Here is a 15926-nt window from a genome sequence, read left to right as displayed (position 1 = left end):
TCTTGTAAGAAATGGTATATTGAGGATGATGAGCTATATAATTATAACTACTGATGTGCACTCATTTCCATAGTTGGAATGTTTAATAGATGAAGTAAATCAGGAATTTGTTTTTGAGTGCGAGTAAGTATTGACGAGTGGTGAGTTAGAACCATGGATGGTAAAGAATGATTCTTGAACGAATGAGTAAAGAGGGCCAGAGTTGGGTATAACCTAGAAGTCTAATCGATAATGATGGTTGCAATGAGTAATCAGGATAGTGCAGCAAAAGCAGAATGTAGCGTGTTGAGTAATTCTGGTGTGACCTAAGAGGAGCGAGACAATTGGAATTCAATGGTATAGAAATATGAGTATTGGGTTCTTGAAGGAAGCAGTTGGTAAAGAGTGTAAGTATTACTTTATCGCTCAATTGGAAGAGTGTGCCTAAGGTTAGTACACGGGTAAATGGAATCCATTACTACAGTGTTGATCAGTTATGATCATACCATGGATTGTGCAATTCTATTATTCAGTTATTGAGTGTATTGTATGGATCACACCTCGAAGTTTCATTGTTGTTAGTCGTGGAATTATAGCGAGTGGTACATCTAGGGATGGTCAAAAGCAACGTAAGAGCTGAGATTGAATGCATGAGGTATGCTTATGTTGGTTATGTCAGGTGAATTTTGAGACTCGACTAAGAAGGTGTTAACGGAGAATGGGAGAGTCAAATGAAGTACTCCTATCCCGAGACTTTTCGTCTAAGGTATGTTTTCGAGGACGAAAACTCTTTTAGTGGGGGAGAGTTGTAACACCCATAGTTTCAGTTTATTAATATAATTTGGATTTAAATTAAATAATTGGAATTTTAGTATTTTTATTTGGAATTATTTGGAAAATGGTGAAATATTGGCATTTGGGCCTAGAGTGGTGGTTAGCAGAAGAGGGGGTGTTGACTAAGCAAGCCCATTATAATATTTTATTCTATTTTTCATAAAATAAAGGAATTGGGAAAAAAAAAGAAGAAGAAACAGTAGAAGCAGATTTTGGAAAAGGAGAACACGTGAAAGTGAGAAGAGCCAAAAGGGGAGAAGAACTTCGAAGATTCGACTCTGAGGTAAGGGGGGATTCTTCGGGTTAGTATTCCTTATGTGATTGTAGGTAGTATGATTGATTAGGATTGTTGTCTAGTTCAATCGTACGTGTCGGGTTTGGGAATTTTGTTAGGTTTTGATAATCTTGTATGAATTAACATGATTCTGTTGATACTTGTGATATATGATGTTAATACATGTCAATAACTTGTTTGAAATGTGTAATTGTGTGAAAATCAATGATAATTGTGTGTATGTTCGTATGTACCTGAAATTGGGGAAATAGGATATGGTAAATGCTGTCAAAATGGTGATTTTTGCTGTGCAGGTACGTAGGAACCGGTTCCCATGTGGGACGAACCGGTTCCCCCTTGTAAAAACAGAGAAATATGGATTCTGGGTAGCTGGGAACCCGTTCCCATGTAGGGACAACCCGGTTCCCCATAGTAAAAATCAGAGACGTGATTTTGGATGCAGCCAGGAACCGGTTCCCACGTAGGGACAACCCCGTTCCTGCAGCACTTTTCTAAAAATGTTTTATCTTTGAAAACTCATAACTTTTGATCTGAGTATCCGATTTATGTGCCGTTTTGGGCGTTGCGAAGCTAATGAGATGCTTTATCTGATGAATTGATAAAATGGGCAATAGCCAACTTTACTTTTTAAACTCGATTTAATGATTAATGAATTGAAAGATAGTATATGTATATGTGCTTATATATATGACTATTGATGCATGTATTTGTGTTGGTGATGAGATTGTGATATCCATTGAGTGATGTTAGTATATAACATGTCGTAGATGATATATGTTTTGTGATTATGCTGTCGGGTTGTTTGATAATTTATTACATTGTGTGCAATGATGATAAATGTAACGATGTATAATCGTGGTGATGATTGATGATTTATGAATGTTAATATGCTGTTAATATTAACATGTGGATTATGGTGAATGTATGCGTGAGATATATTTGTATGAATGCTAAACTTATGCATGCTTATCGGTGATGATTTGGTGATGATAATGAGACGATGTGTTACATCGGATTTGGTGATGTTGTAAGCATGTTATATGTTGCATTCATTGGCATACATTTTCGGTGATGGATCCCGGTGATGAAATGGATCAAATTGGTGGGCATAATTCCCATTGTGTGGAATTTGTGCTGGTTAAAACTGTATCTCGGTGATGAAAAGATCAGTTGGATGGGTTTATCCCATGGATTGGTACCACATGCATAGTGTCAGTTGAATCATATGCATTGGTTATAACATGATTGGATGAAATCCAGTGTTATGCCTTGGTGTGTTTATGTGATTGATGTATTGTGGAGTTGTTGTTAATATAACTTGAATCATTGATGAAATTGATGAGTTGTGGGCTGATGGCCAATATTGTCAAATTGATGCTTACTTGTTGTAATAATTCTGATTATATGTATGATTGAGTGGATGATAATTACTATGAGATTTTATTGCTTATGATTGCATAATGCCTATTAATTCGAATGAAACTCACCCTTACTTTAATGATTACAGATTAAGGAGTAGCGACATCAGAATGGGTGAGGATAGCTCATAGGCTAGTCCGTAGTCGTGTCGTGTCATGCTCTGATTGTAACACTGGGAAACGCTAGTTTAGGGACGAATTATCTTATTGGTTTTGTTGTTTTATAATTGTGTTGTAGTAACTTGCATAGATGATGAATATGCAATGTCATGAGTTGTGATCCGCTGCGTTGAACATGAATTGTGTTTTATATTAAATGGTTTCCTGTGTGGCATGACAATTGACTAAGATATTTTATATTAAAGAAATTGTGATACCCTTGTATTTCATGTTTACTCTGATGATTATTATTATTATTATTATTATTATTATTATATTTTCCGTCGGGGTTTAGAAGGGTGTTACAATATGTGTACGATGGCGTGATACGCGTATCAAGCATTTTCTGTGAGAATCAGCCGCTGCTGATACACTTATGGGTATGACCAGGCGTGTGTGCAGAATTTTCAGTTTTGTGAATTTTTTTTAAATTTTGAAGATGCGTAACTTTCGAACTATTTGCCTGTTTTAAGTGTTGTTTCGAGCAGGATAAAGCTTATGAAATATTCTTTGTGTTATAATGATGAAATGAGCAGTAGCTCAAATTTATTTTTAAACCATGATTTGCTCGTTTTGATGAATGATGTGTTATGGACATATATGATGAGATATGACGATACATGCTATGTTTAAAATATGAGTCATGTGATGATTTATTTGATTGCATGATGAAGCTTATGAGACATTCTATGCGAGGATATGAGTATGATCTGAACATTTTGTTAGTTTGATGGATGATGTATTGTTGACATATATGATGAAATGTGACAATGTAAGATGTGTTTGAAAACATGATTATGTGATGATTGTTGAGAATTGTATAATGATGATTTATTTGTTTTGGATGATGTGAATACATGTATGTTCTTTATGGATGATGATGATGATAAGTGTAATACGGTGAACTGACTTTTAAAGAAGATGTCGCGGTAAGCTAAAGTCGCCACCGACTTTTATTTTATCCAATTGGAAAGGCAAAAAGAACATGAAAAACCTTTGAAAAGACTTTGGGCTCGGGGGGGTAGGTTATACAAAGGGAAGGTTTAAAGCACCCTTTGTATCCATGGGCTCTTAATCGCTTAGCTCACTTTTTGAATGTTTGAATTGTTTGAAAAGTGTCGTGTGTGAATAGTAAAACTCCGTTAAGGACTTTAGCTTGTAAATAAGCGTAACCTTGTTTTGAAAGTGTTTGAAAAGGAGGTGTGAAAAGTATCTTGAATTTTGAATTGAATGTGTGAGCAAGCAAATTGACAACTACCTACCCTAAGATTGTCTTTCTTGTTCTTTAAGTCTTTCAGGCAAAAGGGTCTATCCATACCATGAGAGGGCAGAAAGTCTTTCAATTGGATGTGCGGGTCATCGAGAATTATCGTTCGCCACAAGACTTTCCCTACCATAAAGAGGGTAGGTAGTCTATGGGAAGGATATAATAGTCATTTTAGGTAACTAATGAGGATACCTTAGCAATCGAAGGGACTATCACCATTTAATCGAGGGACGAGATCATATTTATCGTAGACAACTCGAAGGGACTATGATCTTTTATCAGAGGGACATGGTGATTTGAATCGAAGGCAGTAAGCTAAGGTATCCATACATCCGAGGGACTTGACTATTTTTAGTATAATTAGAGGCAACAGGCAAAAATAAGGCAACAAGAGGAGTAACCCTAAAGGTTTGTGAGTGGAATCAAGTGATTAGTTCAAATATATTATCTTGTAAAATTAGTGATTCTAATTTAGTTCAAGGCTTGCACTCCCTAGGATTACTAACCACACAAAAAAATAAAGTAGTTTAATATTCCTACGCTATTACAATAAACACTTGTATGCGGAAATTTAAAGGCGGGAAAATAAAGGCGGAAAATAAAAGGCCCTAAGTAAGCTATTGCAAAAAACCAATTGAGCGACCTATACATAATTTCTAGAATTTTAAGTGGAAATTAAAAAATTAAAAGAAAACAAATAATTTAAATAAACAAATTAAAGTGAAGACAAATAATTAAATAAAAAGGCAGGAAATAAAAATGAAGGCAAAAATAAAGGCGAAAAATCAAATAATTAAAGACATGCGACATACACTGGAGTGGGATGAAAAGAGAAATCGCGCTTTGAAAAAAAAAAATCAATTTGATTACAAAAGGCAAACCTAAACCTTAAAGGTTGAAAACCTAAGCCTACAGTTAATATACAACACCTAACTTCTAGGGTTATCTATGGTTTATGAAGTCTAAAGGCTAAACCTAAAATTAATTAAAAGATTAATTTAAACCTAAATTATTAATTTGCCTAAATATAAATAATTAACCTAATTAATTAAAACATAAATCACCTAATTATTTAATTTGAAGTAAATTAACTTAATTAAAAAGTTAAAACTAATTATTTTTAACTGAACTAATTAATTAAAATGAAAAATTCTAATTTTATGCTAATTTTGTGGTTAATCAAAAGTTAATTAGGTTTGGTTAGTTATTGATTTAAAGGATTAAAAATTAATAAGTAAAAAAAATAGTAAAAGAAAAGAAAAAAAGAAAGAAAAACCTGTTAAGAAGCGTGGGATCCTGAGTGGACGTGGTCTGGAGGTTCACGATGCACTTGCTTGTTTTTGGGCGTTTGGATCCATCTTGGAAGTGATCTGATGGAAAGCGATTGAGGGTGTATTGTGGGTGTGCGGAGGGCTGCAGCGTCTGATCTATGTAGAAACATGAACAACCAAAATGGCAAAACTAATATCAGGACGCTGGGTTCAAACCCAGGTCCTTTGGGTGTCAACTCTCTCCATTTAGCCAATTGCGCTGCGTTTTTAATTAGTTATTGAAGTTGCAACCAAGCAATAAATATTAAAGACAATAATTATAGTGGAATTCAAATGAAAGGTCAAAGTGGGCCCCATTCCTGTGCACGCGTCCAATGAGAGCAAGAGAAAGGGAGTATTCAATCGTTGACTGGCCACTCATGGCTGGAGAGAGAAACAGAAATTATGACCAGCGAATAAATTGCGAGAAACGCCCACGCGCGCATCCAAGTACTATTCACCTTCTTCTTCGCAGCCACCTGCGATTTTTCCTGCGGAATCTCCTAAGCTTTTATTTGCGGAATTTCCTTCGAGTTCTTCATTCTCAAACCTGTAAAATTGAAACACGAAAAATAACAACGGAACAAAACGTGCATCGACCCAGATCCACTAATTAATGCTCCAGGAACTCAATGGTGCATTCGGTTTGGGCTGAAACTGCTTGTAGATATGGCTTCGGGAGCTTCACAAACTTGAACATCATCAATGGCATGTCACGATTTCCATCTCTAAACTCACTTGTGGTACGTTCCACATGTGCTAAATACCTTCAAGAACACATTAGCACCAATATATCTCATTAAAATGCAATAATAATAAACGTATAAAAGCACGATATAAATGATGAATATAGATACGGCATGCTACGTTCCAGGCCCTGCAACTTGTGTCTCTGGGTCAGCACTCATGATTTGAGGTCTTGGAAAGAGATTAGGATGACTGTGGAGGTCTGAATCTTTCCATAGAAACCGTTCTCATGTTCCCCAGTTCCTTGCAACTTTTAAAACATGGAACCCTAGTTTTTCTTTTCCAATTTTTTGTCCTCTCTGAATTTGGTTGTGTTGCCTACTTATAATGGATCAGATTAGGGTAATAAACTTGGGCTCAATCCTTTATTTGAAGAAGTGAATCTTTGATTGAATATTATATGTAAATCTTTCCAAATTTTCTCCAATCTCTTTCCAATCTTACCTTTATCAATTCCCACGAATTTTGATTGATTGATGAGTTATTTTGTGATACAAATCTAATAACAAATCATGGTCATGCATCTTTTAAATAATTTTCATGATTTAATTTTTTAAATTGAATTTAATTTAAAATAAAATGAATAAAAATCATGGGGAGTGGAAAGATAAATTCATCGTCCCTAAACATTGTCAAAAGCATATTTAGAAACAAAAACCTAGGCCCATTAAGTGAAAAATCCAATTTTGCTCAACATTCACTCTATGCACTTTCTCAAAGTTCGCCAACTTCAATAAGTCATATTTCTCTCAATTTTTATTATATGGAGGTATTCTAGGACTTTTTGGAAAGATCAAGATGTCCTCTAAATTCCACTTTGGAACCTTTTTTCCACTAGAGGATTTTATCTTAATAATAAGGCTTCTGAGAAAAAACTGCTTTTTGCGAGCTCTTAGAAGGACCTGTAATGTTTTGGCTTATATCTCTCATGCGAAAGCATTTCTTGACCTTGGACCCAACATCAAAGTTGTAGAGAATTGAATTTCTTTGAGAATGAGATTTGGTTGGGGAATTTCTGATAAAGTATGAGAGAGAGATATAACCAGTCAAAGTTGGGTTGACTTTTTAGGTCAAATTGGTCGACTGTCGACCATTTGAGCGGTTGACTGAGCAAGCTTGTGAGTCAGAGCTTAAAACTTGGAATGAGGATCCTTTTAGGGATGCAAGAGGCCATGAGGACCTCATGAGGTGTTAGAACCTGATTTTACTTTGAGAGAAGCAAAACCCTAGTTGGAAGGTTTGTTGTTTAGGAGAGAGACTGCATGCTTCTTTCTTGCGTATCTTTAAGCATTTGAAAGTCAGATGGAATGAAATATGAGTAAATATGATGGAAAATTTTGGGGTATGACAATGAGGATTGATACGGATACATGTATGTTCTTAATGATGATGATGATGATTGATTTGTATTGAATGATGTTGATACATATACATGCTTTTTGATGATTATGATGATGGTAAGAGTATGAGACGATGTTGTTCATCGGATCGAAGATGTAATAATTATGTTATATGTGTGCATTCATTCATAAATCATTGACGAGTGTTGTATCCAGATGATGTTTTGGATCAGTGAAGGGCATAATTCTCATTGTGTGGAATTTGTGCTGGCAGGGCTGTATCTTGATGATGTTGGATCGGTCGGTGGTTTATTCCCATTGATGGCGATTGGTACCACATGCATAGTGTCATTTCATTACATATGCATGATTTATTATGACTTGATTGATGAGTATGATGTGTGTTTGAATGATGTATTCTGTTGGTGTTTGTGTAATTGATGGATGTTTTCTAATAATCTGAATATGATGAAATTAGGTGAATAATATAACTATGATGTGTTATTGTTTGTGATACAATAATACTTGTTAATTGTGAATGAGACTCGCCCTTACATGTTGTCATTTTCAGATTGAGGATAGCGGCTTTCGACTTGGTGAGGATTAGCTCATAAGTTAGTAGGTTTAGTATAGCGTCAAGTTTCATGCTCTGATATTGTAACACTGGGGAACGCTGGTATAGAGTTTTGATTATAACTCTATCTATTTTTTCGGATTTATTTTGTGGGATATTGCATAGATGATGTTATGCTTATCAGTTGAAGAATGTTCCGCTGTGTAGAAACATGATTATGATATTTTGATAATTTGTTCCTAAGAGTAGCATGACAATTGACTTATGATAAATTGATTTATTTTAATTGTGGCACCCTTGTTTTTATGTTTTACTCTGAATTTTATATAATTTTTGTGGGATTTAGGAGGGTGTTACAGGAAACATATGAAGTAAGATTTCATGACATTGTATGAAACATCCTATCTTTCTGTGTTTAAATTAGGAACCAACATATTAAGCATAATGGATCCTAGTCTGTGAGACATTTTATCTCTCCCAGAAGCTACTTAGCGTTAATTAAATCTCGCGCTAATTGAAGATTCATTTCCTTATTTAGCTAATCATGTTTAACCTATTGTGCGCTTTTTGAAATAGTGAAGTTTTTTCAAAATATTATTATGAGCAAGTGTAAAATGGAGAAATTTTAATATGATCAAGATTTATTCAATCAAATATTGTCAATCAACTTAATGGAAGATTGGTTTCTCGCGCTTGTGTAATATTCAGCTACTTACAAAGACAAAAACCTTAATAGGCTTTGAAGTTGGACCTTATTGTTATTTAAGGAGGATTTCTCATGGCATCCTAAGCAAAATAAGTTTTTTATGTCAATGATCCTTCAAACACTAGATGGTCAATTGTTCTTCACGGAAATTATCTTCCTGATAGCATTAATGAAAATCAAGATCTTAATTATGAGGTCCCTTGTTTCGCAACACATGTATGTCATTCATCTAAAGAAAATTATTCAGCTAATGTGCATGTTATTTGCCGTGATCATGATGAATAGGGGATATGAGAAAACTAGTAAGTAAATCTTTTTTAGGTGCTTAACAACCAATGACAAATCCTGTTGGACAACCTACACAATTTTTCATTTTGGTTATTGCTTTTGTCAGTTAATCATTTGTTTTAGTTTTGTTGTAAAATTATAAAGTATGTGTTATTTTGGGTTTGTATTTGGTGTAAATAGTGAATATTTATGGTACAATGTTTCTATTTGAAAACTTGGTAAAATGTACAATATTTATATTTCAGGATTCTGTAAAATATGGTTTTATATTCCATGATATGATTCTATAATACTGGTGCAAACAAAAGTACTAAAATAAAATCTTATCCCCTTGATTTGTACTTAAAACTGAGGTTAAAACATTGAGCTATTACCTCAGTTTTACACAACACTGAGAGTTAATAAAAATTCAGACGTCGGGGATCAAACTCATGTGCATATAATTTTACCCCTCGGTTATTTAAAATCTGAGAGGTAAAGTGGTATTTTTCACGACGCTCTTCGTTACCTCACTTCTGTAACCAAGGTTAAATGTGTTTTTTGTAGTAGTGTTAATCTCCTACAAAGCATTGTAGAACGGTGAAACTTATGATATACCAATTTGTCTTGCTGCTTCACGGGTTCTTCTTGCCATATGTAGCTGTCCAAATTGAATATTATTCTATTTGTATGTATCATTCTTCATTGGATGTCCCCTAAGATTAACCATGGGAATATATTAGGATGTGAATTATAAGTAGTAAAAGATACCTACTATATTGTGATAAATGTTTTCTATCAAGGTCACGTCTTTGCAATGGTTTGTTGACTTTGAGTTAAGATGATTGTTTGACTTTGGGTCCTTTTAACTCCTTGGATTGTGGAGGTGAGATGTCACCAAAGTTGGTTCATTTAGTCTTCAACTCTCTAGTTTATTGAATATAATTATGAATCATGGAGTAACAATGTTAACAATTTATTGTGAAACTTGATACATGATGTCATTTATTCTTGTGTTTATATGTTGTCTAATGAATGATGTATTCATAACCTTTGAAGGCTTCACGTGGATGAGTTGATGGGTCAATAGAACTAGAAGTATTTTGGGCAATCTTTTAATAATCGAACTGGAGAAAGAACTGTTAAAACATGCGGGTCATGGTTCAATCGGTTCAACCGTGATTGAACTGTCTATTAAATTTAAACTAAAAAATAAATATATTATTAAATATCCTAATAAAATTAATTTATATCATAATTTGGAAAATAAAATTCTCAAATAAATACAATACTAATAAACAAGCTTACAAAATAAGAAGAATGCAATGTAAGACCTAATAACAAATCATAAAATTTGTTAGGACTACATATTTGTCCTAATTGCTTAACTCAAAGCCATAAGTTATTCATCAGTATAATTTTCCACATCTCTTTACAGACCAACATCGGTTATCTTGTGTCCACATACATTACATTATTTCTTCTCTTTTTATTACATTTATATTATCTTGTCTTTTTCAATTTTATTCTATATTTACCATCTATACAATTTTAAATGTTTGTTATAATTAACTTTGTTGTGAAACACGATGTCAAGAACAAAATATAATAGGAATTAGGAAAGATAAGAAGAACACAAGAATTGGTTATAACTGCTATTCTTTTACTTTCTCTTAAAACAAGATTACAAGTTTACAAGAATAACAAATAACCTCTCTCACCCTAAATTAGGATTTGCAGCTTAGCAATGATGAGTGACTAGTATGCTATTTATAATAAAACCTAACATACTAACTAATGGGATTTTACACAAGGACCATTACACAAGCCAACTTAATAAACAAGCTAACTTAACAAATTAAGGTTTAAACACTAAACCTAATTTAACATGCTAACAACCCTAGCATCTTCGAAACTGGCATGTGAACAACCTTCGACTTCATGCTTAATCCTGTCGAACCAAGAAGCTACCCTTCGACCATACAAGAGTTCGATCCAATATCTCACAAATCTCCACCTTGGACCTAACTCTATAACATCAAGGGAACAAACTAGCTTTCTTCATGCAGCTTTATCAACTGCTTACAGTGGAAAAACTTACAACTCGACAATGTCTTTGTGATCATATCAGCAGCATTGTCTTCAGTCGAAACCTTCAGCATTTGGACTTCTCCATGCTCGATTACTCCTCTGATGAAATGAAGCCTCACATCAATGTGCTTAGTTTTCTCATGATAGGCTGAATTCTTCTTCGACAGGTGTATTGCACTTTGACTATCGCATTTAACAGTGATACCTCGACCTTGAAGTTTCAGATCCTTCGCAAAACCTTCAAGCCATAATGCTTCTTTCACAACTTCAGTTAGGGCAATATACTCCGCTTCAGTGGTTGATAGAGCAACAACCTTCTGAAGTGTTGCTTTCCAACTAATTGTAGTGCCAAACATAGTGAAAACATATCCAGAAATATATTTTCTGGAATCCATACAACCTGCATAATCAGATTCGACATATCCTTCTATTATTGCTTTACTATATTCACCCAAGGCTCCACCATAAATTATTACTCTATTCAGATACCCATTTATGTACCTTAAAATCCACTTCAATGCTTGCCAGTGAGCCTTTCCAGGATTCGCCATGTACCTGCTTACAAGACTTACTGCACATGCTATGTCGGGTCTAGTACAGACCATAGCATACATCAAAGAACCAACTATATTAGCATATGGGATGCTATTCATATAAGCTCTTTCGACATCAGTATTGGGACACTGATCAATACTCAACTTGAATTGAGGGTTTGTTGGAGTCACAACTGGCTTCGAATTCGACATACCAAACTTTTCGAGAATCTTCCAGTTCAAGATCGAACTGTGCCACCATGGCAAGCAACATTCTAATGGACCTATGCTTCATAACAGGAGAAAACACATTATTGAAGTCGACACCTTCTTTCTGAGTGAAACCCCTTGCAACTAACCTTGCCTTATATCTTTTTGACGTCACTCCTTCAATTCCTTCCTTAACTTTGAAAATCCCTTTACACCTGACTGTCATACCCCAAATTTGTCCTACCCCTTTATTTCTAACTGACTTATACTTCCCATTCATGTACATACTCTCCATTAGGTCATCTAACATATCATGCATTCATTCATTAACTAAAACATCTAAAAGCATGGGATCAATAATCATGGAGCAAATTGAAGACTCACATAGGTTTTGGCACAAGGTTATTTATTTCCTTAGAAAGGGTATTCTGCACTTAGGATTGTGGTTGGCTTAGTCTTTTGAAAGGCATGTGTTCAGATGGTTTCCAGTTATAAGGGGTTCTTGATCTAGGGTTTATTTCCCTAATCTTGTAGTAATCAAGAGTCTCACTGAATTGAAATTTATTTCCCAAGCATGGATTCGTTTGTCAGGTTTATGTGACTTTGGGGCGATACATTCCAACCTTAGGGCCCCATTGGGTCTCATCCTCATTTGAAATTTGAGTCATGTGATTCTTACAATCATTTGAAGTTGGAATATTGGATTATTTGTATAACAAACCATTGGTCAAAGTTCGCTTCTTCTATTGCAAGACATTGGGTCAACAGTCAATTTGAAGATTAAAGTGCAATTCTTTTTTAGCATTCATGCATTGAGAGAAGTAAATGACACCAAAGTCAAAATTCATTATGAAGAAAAGGAACATTACATGGTACAAGCTCAAGTCTCACTACATGTTTCAAATATAATACATTCTCAAGGCCAAATTACATCCAGGGTTCATCCAAGTACATGTACATTGAAAAGAGAAAGAAACTGAAATTACATCAAAAAATATATATAAATGGAAGTGTTGCTGCCTCAGAACAGGGAAGGATCAAGTAGGATCTCCTTTGGGTGATGAATCTCCCAAGTGTTCCCATCAAGTTCATGATATCCATGTACTTCAAAACCCAAAACCAGTTCAATACACTTTGCAAACCTGCATAACACCAATCCATATTAGTCCACCATTTACCAAATTCCAATTCCATTTATTCATAGCTACTGCACATACATGAGTCAACTCATTCAGAGTATGCAATCCATTCCAAGTCCATTATTAGCATTCCAATACCCTAAGCTATTCATACTGAACCAATTCCCACAAGTTCACACTAACAGCCAATTCCTAACATTTCTAACATAGAAATTCACCTACATAACATATTCAAAGTAACCAATAATCAACAGCAGCTTAACACTATTCAAAATTCTCAATTAACCTTCTTTTGCGAACCTTCAATTCACTAGCCACCATCCTATTAATTTAGATTCATATACTTAGATTCAATCAAAAAACAATAAGTTGCATTCATACCATAGCAGGTCCTACTACTTTCAAAACACACAGCTCACATCATACTCCAAGCCAAACCCGGCAACATTCAAAACAAACCAAACAATAAGCTGCTGCACAATCCGAACTTGATAAACCACATGAACGGATAAGTACCCGAGTTTTGACTAATCCCTAACAACTTCGTTCTAACAGCATATACCAATCCAGTTCACACATAAATTCATCACACCATACATACATTCAATTTCGAGGTGTACACCATTACAAACACTCACCCGCGAACAACTCCCGTTGTATCGGTTCATGGCAGAATCCAATAACAATTCAGAATGTTTGTGTTAATAGAAGGACCCGGCATATCATGACGACATCTGATCTTTTTGGCCGCGACGATACTGATGCATCTGAATCAGCCCCAAATGTTAGCATGATAGAAGAAGGCTCTGAAGTGATCATAAACAAATTCAACATACCTGCATCATTAAACCACAAGTCAATACAAACATCCAGAAACTGTTCCATGATCACAGATTCAATCCAATGCATTTTCAAAACCATACTAAACTACTCATAACCTGCGTCAATAATACTTCATAATTCCAATCAGTTTTCACATAGATTCAGTGTAGCCATCGCAAATACAATCCAAATGATAAACAAGTTATGTCCACTCTAAACAACTTCATCAAGCTCACTAATAACCATCAACCTGCAAGAGAGAATGGCATCAGCTCGCAAAATGTAAGTCACAAAGCTTCAGTCATATATCCAAGTGAGAAACAGGAAGTAGCAAAATTCAAAGCAGGGCAACATCATTGCAAGTTCAATACAGTTCAGGCCATTTAATTGAGCTAGCAGGACTTTACTTCACAATAGCATAACAGAAAAAACAGAATCTCTAACCAACTACTAACCGATTTGTAAATAACTTGTCCTAACTTTTCTAACAATTTTCAACCAACCAACTTCTCAACAGAATCCTTAACTACTTTCATAACCACCTGTCCTAACCAATTTAACTAACTCTTATAAACCATCCTAACTAACTAACCTCCACCTAACTAACATGTAACTGAACCATAACTAACTTCTCAAGTCAACAATCAAATAACAGAAAAATTGAGAGAGGGATGCATAACAAAAAATCAGTAACAAACTCACCTCAGAACCTGAACTTATCTTCATCTTCAAACGATATAAAACAGGGCTTCCTCCATCATTTTGGGCTCTCTTCATTTTCACTCTCCCATCTCTTCTATCCCAATTCTACTTCACCATTTTCCTTCTCTTCCTGAACCATCTCTCTGGATTCCTTCTCATCTTCATCATAATCGTCAATATGAATCTTCTTCATCTCACTTTCTCCATCAGCCATTCATCTCCACCATTATCACACCTCTCCTCCACTTTATCGTCTTCACACCATCTTCATCCACACTTCTCATTCATCATCTTCAAATCTCCGACCTTGAACACTCTCTAATCTTCTTCATCATTAAGGAAACTCGGAACTGAAATCGAACAGAAAGTTGAAAGGATAAACAGAATCGTAACAAGTTCGTAACAAACTTTACTCTCTCTCTCTCTCTTATCACGATCTTCATCTTCGGCTCATCTTTATCTCTATCAAGAAATCACCACAATCATCCTTTGAACAAACTTCATCCTTCTTCGCCGTGAACAAATTCAACAGGCAACAACTGTAACACCCCAAATCTACCCGATAAATTATACGGAAAATCAGAGTATAAATTCCAAACAAGTTCATTTGAGGTATCACATATTCGTCATCTCAAAAACATTTACGGCTTACTTGCCTTCATATAGATACATAGCACAAGAATTTAAAACGATAATCAAATCATTACAAAAAAAATCACTTTGTTTAAATTCAATAATTAACTCGCAGCGGAATCAACAAACTTCATAACTATTCAAATCAAGTCGTAGCATCATTGCACGGTAACTTTAAGTTACAATTTAAACCAAAACCATATAAAAATTCAGCAAAGGAATTAATAAATAAAACAATCGTTTTATCCCCCCGAGTGCTACGTATCAGAGCAAGACACCAACTCGAATAACAGCAACTAAAGACTTCATAAAATCACTTCAAACTTCCACCGCTATCTTGAGTACCTGTCAATTTCCCATGGTAGGGAAACATCATTCAGAAAGGGTGAGATATCTACCAATATAAACAAACGCATGATAAACAATATATTAGAATTAAATCATACAAAATTATCACGTTACGGATTTCAGACAACAGTTATAAGAACAATTAACCTGAACAGTTATAATAACAAAAATCAACAACAACGTATTAATAGTTATAACAACTATTTCTCATCTTCCAGACAATACCTGCCACAACACGTCATTAGTATAACAACTTATAATTACAAATTCACATTATCACAATTCAACAACTCAAGTCACATCACGTCACAATTAAATCACACTCATGCCACATATAACGAGACTCTAACAAATGCACATGCATGTGGTACCCAGGGCTTCAGCCCCCATTGCCAATTGCCAGTTAACAGAGGCATCAAGGCATAAGCCTTCTTCACTAATTTGCCAATCCAGGCCGTCGCCAAAATGCATATGTATATGAATGCAACAAACACATACAACAACAACATCATCGTCACAAAAGGCATAAGCCTATATCGTCGCTATACCAAT

This window comes from Vicia villosa, unplaced genomic scaffold, assembly GCF_029867415.1.
Source record: "Vicia villosa cultivar HV-30 ecotype Madison, WI unplaced genomic scaffold, Vvil1.0 ctg.000306F_1_1, whole genome shotgun sequence".
NCBI classification, from domain to species: domain Eukaryota; kingdom Viridiplantae; phylum Streptophyta; class Magnoliopsida; order Fabales; family Fabaceae; genus Vicia; species Vicia villosa.
This window is presented reverse-complemented; position numbering follows the sequence as displayed.